Here is a 12,889-nt window from a genome sequence, read left to right on the forward strand (position 1 = left end):
AATTTAAAGCGAAGCATAGAAGTTTTACTCCTCGGGTGGAGGACTGGAGGGCGCAACAAACTGGTCCAGGTCAATCCCGTCAGCAATCCGAGTGGCAGCAGCAATGAAGGTCTCCATGAAAGACTGAAAGTTGTGCTTCCTGGTGTTGGCAACTTGGAGATCCGCCAGCTTTTCCTCTCGCGCCTCCTTGCAGTGAACACGGACCAAGGACAGAGCGACGTCAGCACCACACCTAGTAGAAGACTTCTTCCATTCCTGCACTCGACCTGGAACTTCATTCAGTCGAGTCATCAGAGACTCGAGGTCATTTTGAAGCGTCGTTCCAGGCCAGAGCGCTGTGTCGATCCGCGACGCCGCAACCTTCAGTCGAGCAAGGTAATCAACCACTCCAGCAATACGAGACTCCAGTCGGAGCACGTTCATAGCAGCCTCATCCTTCACCGGAGAATGAATGGGATCCAAGTTCGTCTCGACTCGACTGGTCTCCTCCTCGAAGTTCTGGCAGAATTCTGTAAACACAATTCAAAGATAAGTCAGTGGCTCTACAATGGATTGATGACGACAAGTCAGTCGGGTAGGAGTGATTACCCTCAAGCATCATGAATAACTTCTTGGCGAGCTCACCCAGATAAGCCTCCAGATCGTTCCTCTTCCCCGCCAGTTCACTTGCCTTGTCATTCAGAGCTATCTTGTCATTATTCAGACGGCTGGCCTCTTTGTTGGCTGCGTCGAGAGCAGCTTTCAGTTTGGAGTTCTCCTCTTCGAGATTGCCGACTGAAGCCAGCTTTTCTTCCGCAAGCCTCGTTTTGTCCAAAGCCGCCTTCTGCGCCTCAGCAAGGTCACGGTCCTTCTTCTTGAGAGCCTCCTCCATTTTATCTGCAAAACATCAACGGGATCAACATCAGGAATGGGCAGAAAAGTAAGACAGTCATCAAGTTCTCACCAGCCATACCTTGCGCTTCGTCCCTCGCCTTCTGCAAGTTCTCCTGGGCAAGCTTCAAGTCGAGGTTGAGCTGGATCTGTTTGTTTTCCAATTCAGTATAGAGAGCCACAAGCTCGCAGGATTTCTGCAAAGAGTCAGTCGACAGGCGTCAAAGATAGGTTGCCTCCGAGCGACTAAGAGAAAAATTGTAACATTTCTAAGACTACAGTCGAATCAAAAATATCCGACAGTAGTCTCGGGGACTACACCCAGTGGGTGCACTCAGCGTGCCCCCACTGGTTTGACCGACTCGGCTTGACCAGTCGACCAAAAGAGACTAAGAGGTTATCATCTCATCATGATCTGCAAAAAGGGGTTCTTCAGGCCTTAGTCGACTGCCAGCAGTCGACCATGGTCTCGGGGACTACACCCAGTGGGTGCACTCAGCGTGCCCCCACTGGTTCCAAGATTCCATTCGAAATGGCCCGACCAGACCGAGTGAAGAAATTTGAGTGAAGCAGCACAATATAAAGACTACAATCGACTGCCAGCAGTCCACCGTAGTCTCGGGGACTACACCTAGTGGGTGCACTCAGCGTGCCCCCACTAGTCCAAAAAATCCAATCGACACACCCAGTGGGTGTACAGATGCAAAGATCTTCGGAAAAGAGAGTCTTTAGATAGCACATCCTAATAGAAGAAGCAGTGATCAACTAACCTGGACATTGCTTTGAAGAGCTAAACTGGCATCATAGGCCGCTTGGCTGGCTTCCCGGACCACCTTCACCTGCTCCATCATGATCCCCGCCTGGCGTATAGCCTCTTTAGAAGCACCCACTTGGTCCTCTGGGACGTGGTGTGTGGCAAAAAGGGAGGGCGGATCAGCAGTCGATGATGAAGGCCGAACACTCGTCAGCGGCACAGTGAAGGACACAGAAGTCCGAGTGGTATTACCACCCTCCTGAACTACTGTCTCAGGCGCTGATGCAGTTTGTGGTGTCTTGCCAGTTGACGCCTTCCTATTCTTCCTCGCCCTCAGCGGCACTTCGTCATCATCATCAGGAAGATCAATGACATGAGGAGGAGCTATAAGAAAAATCCAAAGTTAAGGACGAAAATCCAATCGACCAGAGGAGACCGTCAATCGACTAAGAGTGAAACATCAGAAACTATACCAAGGTTGGAGGTAACAGCGTCTTCCATTTCCTGGTCGTCGTTCTTGGCAGAGATCTCGGAGGTAGCAGCACTGCAGATATTAGAAACCAGTCGGTTTAGTCAATGAGTCGACCAAGAGTCCGTCCATGTTCAAAAAAAAAGCAAGTTCTGCTGTTACCCGGAAATGGTGGGAACGGTCATCTTCATCTTGGGCAGGGCCTTCGGCGGCTTTGACGGCGTCGCTCGTGGATGCTTTGGAGCTTTTTCAGTCGGCGCTGGGGAAGACGTCCGAGGGCGTTTTGACGACTGCCCAACAGGCACAGTCGCCTTACCACGTTCACGCGCAGGGTCGTCTGTGAGCTTGGATCGCCTTTCCGTGCGGGGAGGATCGACTTCTTCCTCCTTCTCTCCACTGGAGTCGTCGTCATCATCCTCCTCCCCTTCACCGTCAGATTGCCACTCCTCCCCACTTTCGCCTCCGCTCGCCTCCCCCTCCTCGGCCTTCTCTTGCGCCCCGTTGGGAATCGAGTACATATCAGTAATGGCCTGGAAGACAACAAACAAGACAAAAGTCAATCAACCGATTCTAAGCGAACAGAACGAAGAAAGCAATGTTACAGTCAGAGCTGCAGAATCGGACCTGGTCTACTTCGTATGTTTGGTCGAGTGGAGGAATCCTCCTGGCTCCTTGAGGGTTGTCCTTGTTCCCTGTGATACTCGACAACCACCCTCCCAACGTCTCGTCGTCGACCTCCTCCGGATGAATCCGAGTGGTGTCATCGAGGCCCGAATACATCCACATCGGATGGTCACGAGCTTGGAGCGGTTGGATGCGCCTCCGGAGGAAGACCTCTAATAAATCCATGCCAGTCACCCCGTCGCGGATAAGCTGAACCACTCGACCAACCAGCACTTTGACTTGCACCTTTTCTTCTGGTGTCACTCTCAGGGAGGAAGGTTTTTCTGCTCGGTTCAGGGAGAAAGGGGGAAGGCCCGTCGCCTGTCCTGGAGTCGCCTGGTCTTTGTAGTAGAATCAGGTCGACTGCCACCCGCGGACTGACTCGGGAAAAGTCATAGCTGGAAAAGAACTTTTGCTTCTCATTTGGATCCCAAGACCCCCGCACATCTGAATCACTTGCGTCTTTTTGTCACTCGACTTGGCTTTCTTAACCGACTGAGAACGACAAGTGAAAATGTGCTTGAAGAGGCCCCAATGGGGACGACAACCCAAGAAATTCTTGCACAAAGATACAAAGGCAGCAAGGTACACAATGGAATTTGGAGTAAAGTGATGGAGCTGCGCTCCGAAAAAGTTCAAGAAGCTCCGGAAGAAAGAATGAGGAGGCAGAGAAAATCCGCGGTCGATGTGAGTGGTGAGGAGGACGCACTCACCCTCGCGAGGCTGAGGTTCGATCTCGTTCCCCGGAAGACGCGTAGATTCATGGGGAATGAACCCCCCCTTCGATCAGATCATCGATGTCCTCTTGCGGAATCGCCGAAGGCATCCAATCGCCCTGGATCTAGTCCTTCGGCAGAGCGGACCTCGAAGAAGATCCGCCCCGACCGGACTTCCTCGCCTTCGCCTGCGCCGTCACTTTCTTCGCACGCTCCAGGGCCGTCGTCTTCTCCTTCGCCATCGCCGCGGACGGAGCTCGAACAGGCCGGCAGCGCCGAGACGAGAGCAGATGTGGCGGAAGAATTCAAGAAGGAAGGGGAGAAGTGAAGGCGCACTGTTCAAAAGCCCTGGGCCGGCAGCTTATATGGGGTCGCTTCCGAGTGACTGACCTGTAGGCCCAGGCGATCCTGTCAAATCCCGCAACAATCGCGCGCGCGATACATGGCGAAAAAGGTGGCACGGAGATCGAGGATGCTCTGTTCTATCCCATCCGATTACTGCGGCCTCCCTCGTCCCGCGCGCTTCCCGAAATTCGAATCCCGCGAAATCCGCGGGCAGCGGAACAACTCGTCAGACAGAGGATCTCCTCCACGCAACCACTCGAGAGTCTACAAGTAAAGAAATTCACTCGACTAAAGAAAGTTATGAATGGACCAAGGCGACCGGAGAAGAAGTTGGTAACGACGCCCAGGTTCATTGATCCAAAACAAGATGTACTCATGACACGAAGGATGGGTCGGAAGAATGCTCAACTCCTTCCCGACTCAAACCTCGATCCATTCGGGGGCTAATGATGAAGCTACGTACCTAGGGTAGGGTCATGGACCTGTCCAAACTACCCTACCCAAGGACATCTCTAGAAGAAATCACTTTTCAATCGACTTGAAGGTGATCCACTCGACGAACTCGAGGACACTCGACCGTGAAGCCTACCACTCGACCAAGATCCGCCCACTCGACGGCCAGGAGATCTAAAGACGCTCCGCGCGCTAACGGTCGGACATTAAGTAGCCTTTATGATCTTTATAACACTTTATTAGTGGCGTTACCAGTAACGCCCGACCTTAATGTACTTTAAACCCGGCATAACTGAGGGCCAGAGGGGTCTGGCAAACTCTATATAAGCCACCCCCCTCCTCAGTGTAAAGGGTTCGCACCCCTGTAATTCATACACACATAATCCAGTCGACCACCTCCGGGCTCCGAGACGTAGGGCTGTTACTTCCTCCGAGAAGGGCCTGAACTCGTAAACCTCGTGTGCTTACAACTACTCCATAGCTAGGATCTTGCCTCTCCATACCTACCCCCCCTACATTACTGTCAGACTTAGAACCACGACAGCCAGCGCCCAAAGTGATGTCGAACATGCCAGGACTCCCCTAGCTGGGTTGCCAGTGCATGGCACACCGGGAGAAGCCGTCGCTCAAGCCGAACGCTCGCTGATCTCCAGGAAGAGCCCGAAGCTAGTGAGGGTAGCCAAAGTTGCGGATTTGGAGAAGCTGGGAGAGGTTCCAAACATGCCCTTAGTCTTTCCTGCCAAACTCATATGCGAGACCTAGCCAATAAAACCACCCAACGGGAGGAAGGATGTGAAGTCGACAATAGTGCTAAGAGTCAGGTAACCATATTTTCAATGCCCTCTAGGCAAAGTTTGTGAAGTCGCTGGGTGGCAATGCCTATATTTTGGTCAAAAAACTTGGCCTAATTTCAAAACGATTCATATTGTTCTTAAAGAATAATTTTCACTTGCTATTGTAGGTCCTATTGAAATGGTGGAAAGCCTTCTTTCTTACGCATGGACCATTTTTTGTTTGAATCGTTTGACTATCGGCAAGCATTTGAAAGAAATTTGACGGCCAATTTCCCCCGAAAATTTCACGAAATCAAAATTCCAGTGAGGTGCAAAACCAGAGAATCCTAGATAGAGTAGCAATCAAGCGCTAAGCCGGGACGTGCTTTGAGAAATCATCATCCATGAAGAGAGTGTGACTTTGATTGATCACTGGATCATGATTGGCGCGCGTTGCTGCGCCCATCTATTTTTGCAATTGGATAATAGAAATTTACAAAAAAAAAGAACCGAAAGGTGGATAATAATATTACGTAAAAATGTTGATGGTATTAATAGTTTACAAAAAATACTACTTTGGACCAACAAAATTTAGATATGCCTTCAGTCAAATAATCTTGCCGACGAATGTTCACTAGGTAAGCAACACATAAAAACAGAGTGACCACCAAAATTAGGATAGTACAAAGTAGTAATACCCTAATATGACATGCCACATAGCAGAGTAGCAACATGCGCAGCCAGGCCAAATAGGGTAACCTCAAATAGATTTCATAAGATCAACTCTTCATAAAGTAAGCAGACTAAGGCTAGGTAATTAACCAAGGAATACAAAGTTGTACGTAACCATGGAACCAAACCATTAGTTGATCTTCTATTGTTCTATAAGAGCCACAAGAAAGATATTGTCTGCGGAGCATATGCAACCTATTTTCAGCCAGGTAGGACAATGTCTACCTCCAGGCATGTCACTTCGAATCAAAGTGTTTTTTGAGGAAGATGTAAAGACGATATTAATGAAAGAACATTTCCTTGTAGGTCTATCAACACAAGTAGCACATGTAACATTTATCCAGTGCATCGTAAATTTTAAGAGCTAATAATGCTAGCAGAAACTTGTAAAACCAAAACCTGAACAACTACTATATGGCAGGTGGTCTTGACAATTGGTAGTTGTGTTTCCTGCAAAGAGGGTAAGAACCATTACAAGAAACAGAAACGTAACACCATACATGTATAATTTCAGTGTTGCCACATGTTATGGAATGGTCAAGTGGACTAACATTACCTATACGAAGTATTCAGATTTACCTGAATGGATGAAGCAAAAACAGTGGATGCAAAGACATACCAAGAACCAATGGGCACCATACCTTAGCATGAATGTTGAGATAGTTGGAGTTAAAGACTAACAAAGAATAAATGGATGTCAATATAGGATTACCAAGGATGTAATGTAAATGAGACATGCATGCAATGAGAAATTATGACTACGTTGTCCTTGTTTGCAACTCTAGTTCATATCCACCTTTAGTGATAACGAAAGCAACTTGCAGAAATTCACCTCTACTATAGTTTGTTGGAAATCAAGTAAAACTTTCATAGTGATGTATATCAAGACAAGGCAGCCTAATGGAAAAAACACAAAATTACTAAGCTCAGTTAGAAACCAGCAGGGAAAACTTTGTGCGCCACCGAGCTGTAGCACGCTAGTAGCAATGCTAAATACAGCAAAAATACAACGAATAATCTACGGAGAACAAGGAAAATCATTATTACAGCATGATCAGTCTGTTTCCATGGCTTAAAATGTATTGGTCTCGAGCGGTTCACTCTCTAATTGTTCCCATGTAGAAAGCATGATGTTGTGAATTCAAGCAGAAGTAACATAACATGTACGCGTCCCATGCTAATCGATATAAATATCATTCGGACAAATATGATGTGGTCACCCGTACGTTAGTTTCAGTGCTCTTTTTAAGAAGGGATTCCTCCCTGATTTAATTTAACGAAACCACATAGCTTCAAGTTACAATTGAGAAAAAGAAAATATAATCAAAAGTGGTCGTTTTGAGCTCAATAGAACAATTACATTCTCTGAAGCTCACATCGTTCATTATCTGAAATTCACATCACTGAACTGGTATGGAGACACCATCTGGCAGCAACATGATATTGACTTTGCTGAACTCTCAAAGATATTAGTGTGTTGCACACGTTATCCTAATAAGATATTTCTTGTCATCGGCAAACATTATACAGAACCAAAAAAAGACATGGAGAAAGAAAGTATAGCAGGTGTTCTAGATCAAACCATGTGCAGATTGAAGAATCTGAGAACTGAAGAAATGCAGCCAAGGTTTTCTAAGATGTGTCGATGTGACCGGTAAAATAATTCTCTGGATCTGCAGCCCACGAGCCTCTCAGATCCTCTCAAGTGAGCGGTGGAGCAGCGTAGCGGCCGTCTTGGACGTCAGCGCGCCCAGGGACACCAGCGACAGAGTCGGCAGTAGTATTGGCGGCAAGTAGCAGATATCCAGAGAGAGACGAGATGAAGGGCAAGGAAGAAATCCTGGGGATGGAGCTACATATAAACCTGGGGGTAGGGGTGCTCTAGGAAGAGGCCGGGAAAAAGGAACACACACCTGCACTTATTTAATGGCCATGGGCGAGTGGCACGCATCAATCACGATGAATGCTCCCGAAAACTGAAGATGGATTGCCTCCTTCAATACTTGCGGTTCAGTTTCACTCGAACAGTCCGTTGCCGCTTCCCCTCCACATGCATCACCCGCAACCTCCCCTCCGCATCGACCGGTCTAGTCCCCTCACTGGAGACGCCGACCGAGCAGACCACTCGTCGACTGATGCCCGCATCGACACAGGCAGTGCTCGGCGCAGGTGGGGCTGCGTCTCGTCTTCTCCACGATAGAAATTTTCACGTTTCGATATCCAGCCCATTTGGCCCAAAATAACAGGAAACTCCCGAAATAGTTCCTGGAGCACCGGCCCAATTCATTTGAGACTACGGTGATAGCGCACAGAGCCCACGGGGGACCAGAATAACATCCAACGGGCAGCAATGGCCAAAGTAGCAGATCCAACGGTTCAAGATGCTAATGGTCTGAGAGAGCTAGATCGTTATGTCGCGCGTTGCTGCGCCCGTCTATTTTGACTTAAAAGAGTTGTTAGAGACATGAAGTACCGTGTATACATTTCTTTGCAATGCTTTTATATATTGTATTTGTCTCTCCATTTTATAGAATATCATGCGATGTAACTAAAGAGAGAAATCAAGAATATAATGCTATGTAACTCAAGAGAGATCCAGTCCGATTGATCTACAAAAAAGTATTCACTCCTAAAAATAAGTGTCTCAACTTTAGTAGAACTTTGTACTAAAGTTACTACATAGTTGAGACACTTATTTTGGGACGGAGGGAGTAGTATTTTGAGTTTTCTCCTTAGGTCTAATGTTTGAGTTGTGGTATTAAGCGCGGAGATATAAATTATGATTGATATGGAACATGACCTCTTTTTGCCTCCTAAAAAGACTCCCGCAAAGACTCAAATCATGATAACTAAAAAAGATATCGAGGAAAGACATGAGAGAGAGAGAAAAGGCAGTACAAATATTTCAGAACTTCGGGGCGATATTTATTATCTTAAAAAATCTCAATGCGTTCTGGCCAGTAATACAAGTATACATTGTGGTCTAAGGGACAAATATTCTACATTGCATCAGGATAGATGACTGAATGTGTACTTGCTCAAAGTTGAGGTTGTAGAATTCCATCTGATCTACAATAATAATAGAAACTCTGAAACTCAATATCAAATGCCAGTGGGTTGTTGTGAAACAATGGCTCAAGTTGTCTTGCATCTTAACCAACTTACAATTGCTTACACTGAAGTACAAACAAAATACTTGTTAGCAAGGAAAATCAATTGAGGAAATAACTACATAAGTAGTGTGCCAAGGAGAAGTGCACAACAGTTATAATTGCTCCATACATAACATGGTGTATGTTGATGAAAGAAACAATAATAACAACATTACCTACAGAACATTTTTGCTAGTATCTGTAAGAGACATTTTTGCTAGTATCATCTGTTCCACGGATCAGACCTTGTTTTCTGTGCAGGTGTTGAGGGCATTGTTAAGTAATAAACTAATTAAGATGGAGACTGCAGGTCTGAATATATTACTCACTAATTAGACTTGCTAGCTAGTACCTCCGTCCAGGTTTATTAGGCCCCCCACTATTTTGAGCCAAACTTTGACCATCCATATTCCCAGTAAAATATAAAATATATGGTACAAAAAGTACACGATTGGATTTGTATTTGAAAGAGCTTTCTGATGATATAATTTTTGTGACATACTTAAATTTATTGGTCGGCCTAATAAACCCGGATGGAGGAGTTGCTAGCTATGAGAAAACTTGGAAATCAATCTGAGGTCCTAATGAAGAAACTCATTGATCTCATTAGTTAGCCGATCGATGCAGCCTTGATTCACATGTTGGCAAAAGGTAGAGCTGGCCGCTAGCATGTCGTCTTCTCGTGGGATTTTTCAACCTTCTCGGTTAGTATATTCCGTTGAGAGATATATTTTGCAACTGGAACAGTAAAAGGTAGTCTAGCAGCGAACCCAGGCTACAGATAATGGAAAGTGATTGAACAATCACAACCGAACCAGGGGAGTAAATGAGTCTCACCTTTGTTTGAAGATGACCATTCTAGAATGCATGTCGGTAGATTCAGTATTTTACTACAACTTACTGTCGATGAGAAAGTCAAAATAAATGGAGTTAGTAATGAAGTAAACACCTATTCTAGGCCTATACTACAAATGTGAGGGCTGGGTTGTTCAAGAAGATAGAACACAACAGCACAAAAAGACAACAGTTTTGAACATCTTCGATGGATCTGTTTCAGTTTGCGCCTGGTCAACATGTTTGTAATATCAATGGTACTGAAAATGACTTCTCACAAATGATGACATGCATGTCAATAAAGCGATGAGCCCAATCTCTGTATTATGATGTTTATTAAAGACTTGCGAAGCTAGAGAAGCCAAGTCCTTTTCTTTAAGAACACAACAAGTGGTACACTTGCAAACAAGACTGCTTCAATTCACCCGCAAAAAAAAAGACCGCTTCAATTTATTAACTAATTGGTTTTTCCAATTGCTAGCTAGACATCGCACCACAGATTCAATGAAATTAATACTCGGCCATTCAATGAATCTGCACCGTGCAAAACCATTCTAAAACGGGGGTGAGCGAACAAGGATGCTAACCTTTGTTCTGTTTGAACGCCAACCATTTCAGAATATGTGTATGTCAGGCTAAGGTTGTAGCAAACACAATAATTTTCTTCACGACATTGTATTCCAAGTGCAGTAAAACTATTGCAAGTGCAGACCAAATATTGTAGCTTGCATAGTGAAATATTTTTGCATATATACGTAGATTCAGTTTGTTCAACTTACAATCAAGAAACGAAATGAAATTAGTGGTGGGAAGCTATAGTACATAACATCTACCTAGATGGAGCCTTGCAGGCATGTCTGAACATGATGCATATACATTACTAAAGGAAACTTGGCAGCCATACCTAGGTAGCGATGAACGTTCAGGTTAGCCAAACGTGGAACTGGCTTCTAGCACGTTTCTTCAATGGGGTTTTGCTGCATCGATCTTGAGATTAATAAAATCACAAATTTAGTAGTAATCAACAGTCTAGCTAGCAGCTACATAGAGGCGGGTTGAACAGTCAAGGCTTTACAAACCACGGGGGTGAATGAGGAAGGATGCCTCACGTTTGTTGAGCGATGACCACTCCAGATCATGGCTTCCTGACATGGTTCTTGTTTGCAAAGTGGAACAATTGTGCATCCAATCCACGGCTGCTGGCGAAAAGAGGAGAAATTAGCATGGAGTACCTGTGGAGAGTGAGGCGATTACTGCACTGGGCAGGAAAGTGTATGGCACCTGCGTAGACAGAGCCATTTAGGTCGGCTCCTCGGGAACATCCCCTCCGCTGTATAAGCATTAGACAGCAGCATATACTGAAGATATACATTGGGCAGCATCATTTTGAGTACACAAATATATGGCCAACAATCAAGAAAATCGGACAACGTATAGGAGAGAAAAGATCAACGAAATTTAACATAGAGGAGACAAAATTTGTCCATCGCTCCTATCTGAATCTCCTATCTGTCTCTGCTAGAACATACACAAGGGGAGGAGGCTAGGATCTGTATCACTTTCGCTGTTGCGTCAAGATTATTTCCCACTGCCTCACCGCTAGAAGAAATTTTCTTCACCCGTCAATGATGAGGAGAGAGTCGAGGTCGGAGAGCACGCGATCGAGGGTCATGGAGAGCGCAACAGTCTTTGTGGAGTCATCGTGGCCTTGTGCACGGCTTGTGCACCCTCGCCGGCGCCGCCTCCTCCTCAGCCACCAATTCCAACCCCTAGGCTGATTCCCTCGTGCACTTCGGCTGGATCCACCGAGATGAACACAAGCCGCTGGACCGCCTCGATCCCCTCGCGCGGGATCCCGTCGCGCGCCTCAGCTGGATCCACCAAGAAGACCGCGCACCTCGGCAGGATCTCACTGCAGATGGCCTGCATCAACGTGGGGACGAAGCAGAGTGGGAGGAGCTCCAGGCCGCCGTCGCCATGGGATGTGGTGCCTCCGCCGCATCTGGGAAGGTGCCGTGACCCCGCCTCGGATGATGCAATCGCCTTGGAGGGAGGGAGGCATCGCAGAGGCAGCGAAATCAGTGGGGAGCGGCGGCGGCAAGGGAGATAGCGGCCGACGGGGTCGACGTCGCCATTGGAGCGGCCCAGCAAAGCACCAGCCGAGTCGTCTCCTCAGCCGCCAGCTTCGTTAGGTTTCTCGAGGACTAAGAGAGCAAAGGGAAAGGGATAGGAAAAATGGGACAGCCCAATACGAGCCCGATCAACCACGCGGCTCCAATTTTGCCACGGGAGCAGCTGCCCAGCTCAGATTGCGGGAAGTGTTGCGCGAGAGTTTTATCGAACGGCCAAAAATTCCAAACCTAGAGATCTAGCGGCTGTGAATGTTAATGACCTGAGAGAGCTCTTAAGGTGCACCGTTATAATGTATTAAAATTCAACCGTGGAATGATCAAGTCTTAACTAGTCGCCGGTCCGTGGCCTGAAACTAGACCGATGCTGTCCTCCCTCTTGTTCTTTCGCATCGACTTGATCTAGTATCCTGATGATATCACATCAAGGTATATATTATCTGCGAATCAATATGTGAGTGGATGGTTAGAGAGACAGTGATATTCCCAGCTCATCAGGGTTCAAGTCCTGGTGCTCGCATTATTTCTGAATTTATTTCAGGATTTCCGACGATGCACTTTCAGTGGAAGGAGAGGATTTCTGATGATGCACTTTCAGTGGGAGGAGAGGATTTACGACGATGCGCTTTCAATGGGAGGAGACGTTCCTGTCGACGAGGAGGTGCCTACGATGACTTCGTAAATCTCAAGATGATATGCCGGCTCAGTCTTTTGGAGGTGCTCATAGAGGTAGAATGTGCGTGTGTGCGTTCATAAATGTGAGCGTATGCACATATGTATGAACGCTTGCGTCTGTACTGTGTTATATACGATGTCAGCCCAAAGAGTTTTAGCAAAACAGATACTTCCCCCGATTCAAATCAATTGTATTAAAGCAGCAACAATTAATTTGAATCGGAGGAGCGAGTACATAACCATTTTGAAGATAAATACGATGTGTATTAATTCATAGTATGTAGCTGTGTACCAAAGCGCAGTACGCGCGTCAACCGGTCAGAA

At 46.5% G+C, this 12,889-nt stretch overlaps 1 long non-coding RNA gene across 4 annotated transcripts; it reads right to left on the reverse strand.

Moving 5' to 3' along the window:
- Positions 1-8,699: 8,699 nt before the first annotated feature.
- Positions 8,700-12,047, reverse strand: LOC125544994. 4 transcript variants are annotated; one of them, XR_007299864.1, is made up of 3 exons: positions 11,043-12,028; positions 10,871-10,957; positions 8,700-10,748 (listed from the first exon to the last, which is right to left on the reverse strand). It is a non-coding gene; the product is annotated as an uncharacterized LOC125544994 (long non-coding RNA). The 4 variants fall into 4 exon arrangements; XR_007299866.1 differs by having other exon boundaries at positions 8,700-10,738; positions 10,841-10,957; XR_007299865.1 differs by having other exon boundaries at positions 10,841-10,957.
- Between the last annotated feature and the right edge of the window lie 842 nt (positions 12,048-12,889).

This window comes from Triticum urartu, chromosome 3, assembly GCF_003073215.2.
Source record: "Triticum urartu cultivar G1812 chromosome 3, Tu2.1, whole genome shotgun sequence".
Classification (NCBI taxonomy): domain Eukaryota; kingdom Viridiplantae; phylum Streptophyta; class Magnoliopsida; order Poales; family Poaceae; genus Triticum; species Triticum urartu.